The following is a 10,993-nucleotide window of genomic DNA, read 5'->3' as shown; positions in this document are numbered from 1 at the left end:
TTTGTCGAGAAAGTTTAGCCTGAGCCCTAATATATCACTGTCTTTCACTGACAGTGCATTTCAAAAATAACTCAGCCCAAAAGCAATGTCCACCCTAGGACATTTTAGTGGGTGAATCCTGACGCCAACTGTTCAGCCGGTCCCTCGGCGTTTTCTTAATTAGCTCCTGACGTCATAATGTTATTCACGTGACGTCATTGGACGACTTACTCGTTCCCAGGATATCGCTTACGCCTTGCACTCGGCTGGCAAAAATTGACAAGTGGGATCCGATGAGAGCTGATTTTTTTTATTATTATACATGGTGCATAAAAGGGGCAATAGTCTGACACTGGGCATTTATGAAAAAAGACAATTTCTCTGAAGACTCATAGACCGACTTTAAACTATGCCTTTCACACAGATGCGAAAATGAAACATGTTGAAATAGCAATGGTTGAAAACTCAATTTTTACTAAAATCGCTGTTTATGGTTTGAAACATTTGGCGTTAAAATTTTCGGTAGCCTCTTACAGTTATTTTTTTTAATATTAGTTTTCCCCGCGATTCAAATTTTTCCAATAAAAATGATACACGTTGGACAAAAAAATCATTTTCGCAACCTTACCTAAACCCCACATCACTAAATACAGTTAATTTATTTCAGTTTAAGAGGAAGACGTAAGAAAGACAAAACACTTTGTCCACGGTCTGTTGGCGCTCTTGATAAACAAGCTCACTTATAAGGGTCTTATAACTTATAAACCCAAACAATTTTCATTGTAAATTAATTGATTGAATTAATGATTACAACGAGTGAAAGCGTTGAGACGAGTTAATTTTGGCACAGTCAGTAGAAATCTACCAGTAGATAATCTTAATTTTTTATGATAAGCTAAATGATCTTATTATTTTGGCACGGGTATTATGGAATAGGATTGTGAAGTATGATATCAGTGCAAGAATAGATAAAGGTTTCAAGTTCAGTCCCTGCTTTGCTATTTGTATAATTATACTAAGCTATTAAAATCAGAATAGATAATGACCCCTTGTTGTTTTGTTGAATATAAATTAAATTCGCTTGTGAAATTAAGCCAACAACACGACTAAAACTTTAAGCTGAACTTTTGCAAGATGTACAGGGAAATGCAGTTTAGTCTTAGATTCGTTTTTGCTCATTCTTAAAAGCTGCAAATAAATCTGTTCTCTTTTCTATTACTCAAGTTAAAGTGTTTACTTCCGCTATTGTCAAACAAACTCAGTCACCCAGAACAGAAATATTCAAAATCGTACTGTGTTAGTCCACTCTGTGAAAAACAAAGACACATTTTCACTCGTTATATGATCTCATGTCTTTAGTCGCCCCCGAATTTGTTTGGAATTGCACATTTATAGTGCAGAAATAGTAGGAACATTACAAAGGCTTCAACCTGTTGGGATAAATCAGCGACCAGACAAACCGTTAACAATGCCTATTAGAACAATAGGTGTTGTACTACAAACTTGTTCTGACGAGAAGTTCATAAACACAAAAACGAAAACAAAGTTAACGTTGAGTTAACTAGGAAATATTTTGAGTTTTTTGAACAGCGACGAGTCGATTTTAGCAGCTACCGAAGTAAGCTCGTAATTTTCGTTTTATTATTTTAATTTATTAATCGCTTTTAGATCTAACACGATTATTTTTCGTTTAGCTTTCTGTTTCCGCTCAAATAACCCAGACACGGAGCCATTTTAGAGGTAAGATGTGTTTATTTCTTTAAATATAACTGTCTCGGGAGCAAATTCGCCTGTTTTTTAATGAAAAAATATTATTTTAAACCCCTCAGCTAGCAACAAACACTGAATAGCTTTGAATAGCTTTCAGTTCTTTGATATTTTCAATGCGAGTAAAATTATTACGAGTGAGTCTTTCGATGCTGAACAGAGCCGGTGAAGCTTAGAACTGTTTACCTATCTTTATTTTAAAGATTTTCTGTGAAAATGAAAAATGCCGGTCACATCGTAGATCGATTTCAGGTACCTAACACTGTATGCAGTTCTCAATTAGTGCAGTTGCTTTACAGTCACTCAGCGAATAAATTTCTATTTTTTGCCATTCGTGGTGATTTGCGAATAGAAAAAAGCGACTATGTTTCAAAGACAAGGTATATCTTAGTTATATTTTCAGTAAAAAGAAATTAACCCCAGAAACAAACCTCAACCAGCATTTTTTCATTATATCTACAAGTGAGCATGATCACAAAGCCCTCGTCGCAATTTTACCGTCTTTACAATGTAAAGACGTTAAATTGCGTTTAAATTAAAATAACTGCTGCAGCCCCATTTGGTTTTTCAGTCGAAAATTCTATATAGGTAGACTTCTGTACATTCTACGGTTACCCGCCTTACAACATGCATTAAAGAACATAAGGGCAAAGCTAAGGAATTCAGTCACTAAGTGAGCTTATTTTTATGAAAAGTATATACTCAGAAACTTACATTTGTGTTTTGTTTTCTATAAATGATATCGGTTTTTATTTTCCCGGCAAAAATTTGAGATATTAATTTAACAAGAACTTTAAATAAAAACCGCGCTTGCAGCGGCAGAAGTTGAAAAATCAAATTCCTTCATTTTTTGCTCATTAATGGCTTTTAGGTAGATAAGAAACCTGATTTATTTTGTTTCCCCCAGAAGTCTTCTAATTTCGAGAAAAAAACGAAAGTCAGTTTTCGTGATCGGAGCCTCAAAATGACACAATTTTCAACCCGAAATTCGCTGTCGTAAACTCTCGTCGCGTTCACAAAATTAACAAAGCCACATTGAGAACTTTGGATGCTTTCTATCAACATAGAAACTCTTTTTCATTCACTAGAATATAATTTCAGGGCTTAAGCAAAACTCTTTGAACTGAAATAATTAAAAGAGTGAGGAATACTTTTCATGATACTTGAAAGTCGAATTAAACAGTAGTTTTCAACGGAATTATTTAATATGTGGTATAACTCCAAATTTTCTCAAGTGTTTCGGTTTGTCACCCATCACAATCATGTCGTAGCATCAAACCTTCAGCAACTGAGTACTTTGCACACAGAAGAAGCTAAAATTACCAAAACACTTGTTATTGTAGTTTTAGGATTCGTGTTTTGCTGGGGTCCAGGAATAGTAATCCAGTTTATTGACATGATATATTGTATACTCCCAATTTGAACAATTCAGAATGCCGAACTTTCTTTTCCTGTTTCAGACCACATGTATATTTGCCAGCAGCGCAATAAATCCTTTTATTTATGGATTTACAAACAAACGGTTTAGGAAGTAATATGTTGAACTGCTGGGTGTCCTGTGTCCTTCTGCCCCAGAGGTTGCCCCAGTTGGCAATGACAGTTCCTAGAACTGGAGGCAACAACAACAACTACTAAAGTCTTTATTTAATGAGGGTAGCACTAAAATAGCATAAAAAATACTAACAAACCAGTGAAAATTATTTACAATAAAATATAAACATACACTAGAATACGAATATTAAAACTATGGATAAACTATGAGACAATAATTATAACGAAAAATGAAAAATGAATTACTCCTAATTAATCTATGTTAAAAACTCCTCCATTAATTTTGATTTTAAATGAAATTTAAAAGATGAAATAGTTTTAAGAGTTTTTAAGTTCGGTGTAAGGTTATTCCAAATTTTCACTGTTCTATAATGAAATGTTCTTTGACCAGAGGCAGATTTAAAAAGGGGAATATTTAAAAGCTGGCAGTTCCGGATCGCACGTTTGGTGATTTTGTTGCGGGTGGTGAACTGATCGCTAAGATAGCGAGGCGCGCATCCAGTCATACATTTAAAGGCTAACACAGCGTCACGAAGGTAGAGGTGTTGTTTAATAAAACAGTGCCAAAAAAAATTGGTAATTCCATGAGTCACAGACTATATACTTCTTTCAACAGTTGTCCTGGTAGCAATACTGGTCACATGTAAAAACTACAGGCCTATTTTTTATTGCTATCTCATTTTTTCTATGTATTAAAACGTCGTATGACAGCTCGTGAATCTTATTCTCCCTTGACGGTCCATTTTATCGGCCTGTTTTACTTTCACTGGCGAACTCATAATCAGTCTTAAAACATTTCTAAATGACTCGTGTGACCCGTGTGAAGAAAAAAAAGCCTTTCTATCAAGGTTCTCATAGTCTGTTGCAATTCAGCAACTGAATTAACTAAAAAAAATAAAGCTTATGCATAAAATTAAGTGTCATGGTCAGAAAAAATCAAAGAAATCAAAGAAATTTTGGCCACAGCCAAAAACTCATACTTTGTCAATTTGTAGGCCTAGGTATGTAACTGAAAGATATCAAGTTAGTTTTTCAAAATATTCAATTTTACGGCAGAAAACCACAAATAACGGTAATCGTACCGGAAGCTCAAATTTCACTTCTCGACAATCCGAAATGTCACGTTCTTCAGCTTCTTGCTACCCAGACGTTTCAACCGATGTAAATCTTTCCTTACCTTAGTTGCATAGATTGACTCTTCCTTTATTGAAATATAGTTAGTATTTTTATCTCTGATTATTTCTGAGCCAGCTGAGCCTCGATTAAGTAGACACATTTTTCTCATTTAGGAAAAAGGCTAAAATAATCCAAATTCAGTGAGGAAAAAAGCTGACCGGTAGTGCTTCAAATCTTCTGATATTTTAGCCATAGAGAGTCCAGTCGTTGAATTTTAGGTTTATGGTTTCAAAAGTGTAGGATCTAGTAGCAGTTTTTAACAAAGGTCGATCAAAGGTCGACAAAATTACAATTCCGCGGCTTTGAAAAGAACAACTGAAACACGTGACACGAAACACGCAATAGAGTAATTTGTATATTTTTTGGGCAAAGACAACACGGTAAAATTAGCTTTGAAGTTTTATACGTTTGAGACTTTAGAAAAATAGTATTTATCCTAAAGATTGCCTACAATAGAAGAAATACCAAAAATAACAGCACTTGAACTCTCCCTGATGTTCGTCACGCACGAGCGACTTGGAGCGGCGAATGACAAAAATATTTTCTATTGATTCAAAGTAAGCCATATTCTGAAAAAACAAAAAATCTATTTTCTTTAAGCTATGCCCACAAATCTGCTATAACTAAAAAACGAAACAGCTTTCATATTTGCAAGTATCGTAAGATATATGTTTTAATATTTTATTCATTTAGACCACAACCGGCCTATTTTTAGCAATGGCGACAACTGAAAATCGAGTCACCGCTTCAAAAATTTATGCTCTAACTTTAGAAATTGTCTTAACTCTCCTGGAATAAACTGGACCTTTATCTGTATAAAGCACACAATTTTGATTCGTTTAAAAGAAACTATTAATACGAAATATTTTTGATTTGAAGTGTACTTGGCCATTGACGCGAACGGCTCAAAAAAATGGCACATTTTCAACGGATCACTGCGCAAAAGTCCAACTACTTCCGCATTACATTTGTTTCCATACCAACTAAGAAGAAGTCAAAGAGTATGGAAATGGAAAAATATGTTGTGGTTTAAGCGAGCTTTTAGTGCAACCAGGCGGCAACTTGGCTTATGTTGCGAACATGTTTTGTTTACATTGCAACAGCGGGCAGTTGCTCAAGCGAAAAGAATTTAGCATAAACAACACAATATTTCGTAAACATTGTAACTTTACAAAACTTTATATCAGCTCACACAATAAAACATCATTTAAAACTCGAAAACCTTAGCAGCTAGCGAGTCAGCAAAAGAAAAATACTGTCGCCTACCTGCAAGCCGGTGAGACAACAAAATTCATTGTCAGGTCCGCCATGGCCATGTTATTGGATTCCACATTTCTTTCTGGTTTTCGTCAACCATAGTATCCGCAGAAAGATTCAAACGGTAAACATAACACACATAACATAACATTGAACATACCACATGATTGTGATAACTTAAACAAATGAAAGAAAGTTGCGGGCAACACATCCCAAGAAATCAAGCGATCACAACAGATCGGCTTGAACAGTTGATTGAAAGTTGCGTCACGCAATCTAACCTGAATCCAACTGCCTTATGGGCGAACTGAATAATTATTGTCCAAGAATCGGACTGTCCAAAATATGGGCTGTAAATATTTTTGACCGACGTATTTGTTTGATTTCTTGTTTTCGACCACTTCCTGTACATCTACATCTGGATGCTTCCAAATTTGAAATTTTAGGCTCGCTTTTCAAATACAAAAAACCCCGCTTTTTCAAAATAATAAATTGTTCTAGTAAACGATAAAGGTAAGTAAGAAAGAAATAAAAAGTGGAACAAAAATAAGTCTTTACAAACCACGCCGCCACGCACTTGTCATTCATACTTTGTTGTTGTTCTCGCGAAGCATTATCAACTTACAAAACAAATGGAGGAGTTGCGCTTTTTGTTTCACACTTCAAAGTATAGAGGAAGTTGCGGCAATCGAAGGGGATAACCGAGCTCGTTCGTCTTGGAGACTGCAATGATCTTATAGCAAACCATTTAATTTCGTGGCATTTCTGTTAGAGCACGAACTAGTTTTTGCAAGAGCAGGTGTATTTGGATTGTCTTCATCAAAGAAAGGCGAAATTATATAAGTCCCAAGCATCGCCATTCTAGTTTTTCATAGGAAATATTCAAAACAGCACGGGCCTTTCTAATATCCCACTCACCGTGGTGATAAAAAAGCCATTAGAAGCAGAGATGTGCTAAATGTGCACATGGCCGACAAGATCAGGTTTGTAAACGTATCTCACATTAGGGTAGTATAAGCTTATAGATTTCCTTTAATGGCTGAGTGGAAAATTTTTCTAGGCAAAAATGTCTTCACTTTTTCGTTGGCTATATTTTTAGTGTGGCCAGAAAATGTGAAGGGTTTTTTATCCTTCTGATAATTTCCACCCTACTTCTTTCTCCGTAAGATGGAATAGATGATGAGGTCAATTGAGCTCTATTACACCCCCCCCCCCCCACCCCCCTTAACGAACCCGCCCAACCGGGGAATGAAAAAACCCGTCCGCGAATAGGACTGTTTGAGTTTTCTTTCAGCTAAATACGTTTTCTGCTTAAATACGTAAGCTTCGTTTCTAATAAACATACCAAAATGGTGCACACGAGGACATATACATCTGTTAAAAATATTTAGAGCCGATATTTTGGACAGTCCGATTCTTGGACAATAATTATTCAGTTCGCCCATAAGGCAGTTGGATTCAGGTTAGATTGCGTGACGCAACTTTCAATCAACTGTTCAAGCCGATCTGTTGTGATCGCTTGATTTCTTGGGATGTGTTGCCCGCAACTTTCTTTCATTTGTTTAAGTTATCACAATCATGTGGTATGTTCAATGTTATGTTATGTGTGTTATGTTTACCGTTTGAATCTTTCTGCGGATACTATGGTTGACGAAAACCAGAAAGAAATGTGGAATCCAATAACATGGCCATGGCGGACCTGACAATGAATTTTGTTGTCTCACCGGCTTGCAGGTAGGCGACAGTATTTTTTTTGCTGACTCGCTAGCTGCTAAGGTTTTCGAGTTTTAAATGATGTTTTATTGTGTGAGCGGATATAAAGTTTTGTAAGGTTACAATGTTTACGAAATATTGTGTTGTTTATGCTAAATTGGTTTCGCGTGAGCAACTGCCCGCTGTTGCAATGTAAACAAAACATGTTCGCAACATAAGCCAAGTTGCCGCCTGGTTGCACTAAAAGCTCGCTTAAACCACAACATATTTTTCCATTTCCATACTCTTTGACTTCTTTTTAGCTGGTATGGAAACAAATGTAATGCGGAAGTAGTTGGACTTTTGCGCAATGACCCGTTGAAAATGTGCAATTTTTTTTGAGCCGTTGGCGTCAGATGGCCAAGTACACTTCAAATCAAAAATATTCCGTATTGTTTGTTTCTTTTTAACGAACCAAAATTGCGTGCTTTATACAGATAAAGGTCCAATTTATTCCAGGAGAGTTAAGACAATTCCTAAAATTGGAGCATAAATTTTCGAAGCGGTGACTCGACGTTTTTTCCTATTTTCAGTTGTCGCCATTGCTAAAAATAGGCCGGTCGTGGTCCAATTGAATGTAATTCTTAAAAAAATATTTCTTGCGATATTTGCAAATATGAAAGCCGTTTCGTTTTTTAGTTAAGACAGATTGGTGGGCAAAGTTTAAAGAAAATAGATTTTTCTTATTTCAGAATATGACTTACTTTGAATCAATAGAAAATATTTTTGTCATTCGCCGCTCCAAGTCGCTCGTGCGTGACGAACATCAGGGAGAGTTCAAGTGCTGTTATTTTTGGTATTTCTTCTATTGTAGGCAATCTTTAGGATAAATACTATTTTTCTAAAGTCTCAAACGTATAAAACTTCAAAGCTAATTTTACCGTGTTGTCTTTGCCCAAAAAATATACAAATTACTCTATTGCGTGTTTCGTGTCACGTGTTTCAGTTGTTCTTTTCAGAGCCGCTGAATTGTAATTTTGTCGACCTTTGATCGACCTTTGTTAAAAACTGCTACTAGATCCTACACTTTTGAAACCATAAACCTAAAATTCAACGACTGGACTCTCTTTGGCTAAAATATCAGAAGATTTGAAGCACTACCGGTCAGCTTTTTTCCTCACTGAATTTGGATTATTTTAGCCTTTTTCCTAAATGAGAAAAATGTGTCTACTTAATCGAGGCTCAGCTGGCTCAGAAATAATCAGAGATAAAAATACTAACTATATTTCAATAAAGGAAGAGTCAATCTATGCAACTAAGGTAAGGAAAGGTTTACAGCGGTTGAAACGTCTGGGTAGCAAGAAGCTGAAAAGCGTGAAATTTCGGATTGTCGAGAAGTGAAATTTGAGCTTCCGGTACGATTACCGTTATTCGTGGTTTTCTGCCGTAAATTTGAATATTTTGAAAAACTAACTTGATATATTTCAGTTACATACCTAGGCCCTCAAACTGACAAAGTATGAGTTTTTGGCTGTGGCCAAAATTTCTTTGATTTTTTCTGACCATGACACTTAAATGAAAATAAAAATTGAATGGATTTACCAGCTCTTTAAGGGCTTTGTAAAGAGAACTTTAACTAAGGAAGTGAACAGATTTTTATCAAGAACTGTCAGTGCATACGTTCACGTGTATAAATTATGAATATTAATTGTTTAAGTAAAAAAATGTCTTTCTGCCATGAAGATACCGAAAGTTTCTTAAAGCTTGAAAAAGTGTTTCCATGACAAGTTTCACGATCAGTGGCGAAATAATCAGCAGCCAATAAATAAATAAAATAAAAATGAATGTCATCTACCTTGAATGAAAAGAAACTCTGACTACAGTTACCTTAAGCATCACAATGCATACCTTTAATTAATTTTTATCGTTAATTTTAGTAATCACCTTTTATCAAAAGAGCTGTTTTCAGTTTTGATCCTTTGAATGAAACAATAATATTTGACTTGCTTATGACCACACGGGACCCAATTACATCTCACGGTTCCGGAAACTGATAAATTGAAGTCATCACCCACGTACTGCCTTTTTCTTGTTCTCCAAGAAACAGCGGTCTCGTATTCAAACGCTTTAATTAAGATCTAAACCATTTCAGTCGGTGCTTTCAAATCATTTGGAGTAACTGTAACTTGTTTTCTTGTCTTAACGCATAGTACCTAGTACTTGGTATCGTCATTCCCATCATGAATATCAGTTCAAATTTATCAGATTAACACAACGAAGAGAAAGCCACTGAGTTCTTCACAACAAACGAAATAATCACAGGAGCGATTATTCTCGTCGTGTTGATGTTTTTAGCAATTATTGGTAACGTGTTGACTTGTTTGATCATCTGCAGAAAGTCGAACTTTCGTTCATCTGCCAATATCTCCATCCTGTTCTTGTCTATAAGCGGCATATCAATGTCTGTTTTGGTCATGCCTTTCTCAGTGGCGCCTTTAATCAAAGAGAGATGGATATTTTCGACAGAAGCGTGCACGTTCAATGCCTTTCTTATTCACGTTTTATTCGGTGTGTCATTGATCACAATGGCATATACAGCAGTAATCCGTTACTTGTGTGAATGAATGAATGACTTTATTATCGTGTCTAAAAATGTGTGTCGTAGAATCTACCTTGCACCACCAATACGCAAAGCCAAAAAATGTAGCTATTAAATTAAGATATCCATATTCTGGCTTATATATACTAGTTATGCAACGTTTTCGAGTGGTATACTATGGAATATCCCACGAGTCACTTGTATTTTCTCGGTATACACACGAGCCTTTAGGCGAGTGTGTATACGAAGAAAATACAAGTGACAAGTGGGATATTCCATAGTGTACCACGAGAAAGTGTTGTGTAACTATTTTATACCATGCCATAGAAAATACGCTTACTAAATTTCATCGAGAATAAGATCGCAGCGCACGATGGGAAGGTTGGGTTGAATACCGTCGAATATACAACGGCTTTCCTGTATTCTGATTGGCTGTATTTTCTATGGCATGGTATAAATCAGTGTTTGCTACAAGTAATTTTGGTTTTACCTTCATCTTGGCGTGGTTTTTACAGTCCAAAACAGATTAACTGTCTTTACCGTCATCCCAAGAAAGATTTTTGTGACGTGATCCACTACAGCGGTTTTGCCGCTGCAGTGATCTTGGGCTTGGTAATTTTCTTGGCATATTTCAAAGTGTTTCGGTTTGTATCCCATCACAACCATACCGTAACATCGAACTTGCAGCAAGGAAACCCTTCACATATAGAAGAAGCTAAACTTACAAAACACTTTTAATTGTAGTTTTAGGATTTGCAGCTTGCTGAACTCCAGTTATAGCCATCCACTTAATATATTAGGACGATACCAGTATCGATACTCCAGTATGCCGAACTTTGTCTTGCTTTTTCAAACCATATGTATATTTGTTAGCAGCGAAATAAATCCTTTCATTAACAGGTTTACAAACAAGAGATTTAAAAAAGAACATTTTTAAGAAGAACTTTAAATAAACACCGCGCTTGCAGCGGC

General features: G+C 35.8%; 1 protein-coding gene across 1 annotated transcript in view; it reads right to left on the bottom strand.

Moving 5' to 3' along the window:
• Positions 1-10,993, bottom strand: part of LOC144651798 (large ribosomal subunit protein mL38-like) — a 132,588-nt gene that overhangs the window by 96,682 nt on the left and 24,913 nt on the right. The window lies entirely within an intron of this gene.

This window comes from Oculina patagonica, chromosome 4, assembly GCF_052425735.1.
Source record: "Oculina patagonica isolate OP01 chromosome 4, crgOcupat, whole genome shotgun sequence".
Classification (NCBI taxonomy): Eukaryota; Metazoa; Cnidaria; class Anthozoa; order Scleractinia; family Oculinidae; genus Oculina; species Oculina patagonica.
This window is presented reverse-complemented; position numbering and strand designations above follow the sequence as displayed.